Source organism: Apis dorsata, unplaced genomic scaffold (genome assembly GCF_000469605.1).
Source record: "Apis dorsata unplaced genomic scaffold, Apis dorsata 1.3 scaffold_236, whole genome shotgun sequence".
Lineage (NCBI taxonomy): Eukaryota > Metazoa > Arthropoda > Insecta > Hymenoptera > Apidae > Apis > Apis dorsata.
Window position 1 is genome coordinate 274374 of NW_006263517.1, and position 233 is coordinate 274606.

A 233-nucleotide genomic window follows, 5' to 3' on the forward strand; every position below is an offset into this window, starting at 1 on the left:
CAGAAAACGAACGATCCTTTCCTTTCCCCTTCCTCCCCCCTAGACAAAGGGGAAAGAATAAGGATTTCTGTTCTCGAGGAGATGGGGCGGTGGTGCAATTCGAAACGTGTATTTCTCGTATCGATTCGATGAAAACGTCAAAGTAGCTGCTTAATGGACAGAGAATGGAAAGATCGTTTCTTTGGTATTCCGATTCTGTTCCGCTTCGTTGGAGGAACAGGAGAAGGGGGGGG

General features: G+C 47.6%; 1 protein-coding gene across 4 annotated transcripts in view; it reads left to right on the forward strand.

The window, feature by feature from the left end:
- Positions 1–233, forward strand: part of LOC102676779 (MOB kinase activator-like 2) — a 61335-nt gene that overhangs the window by 21413 nt on the left and 39689 nt on the right. The gene's annotated exons all lie outside the window — the stretch shown is intronic.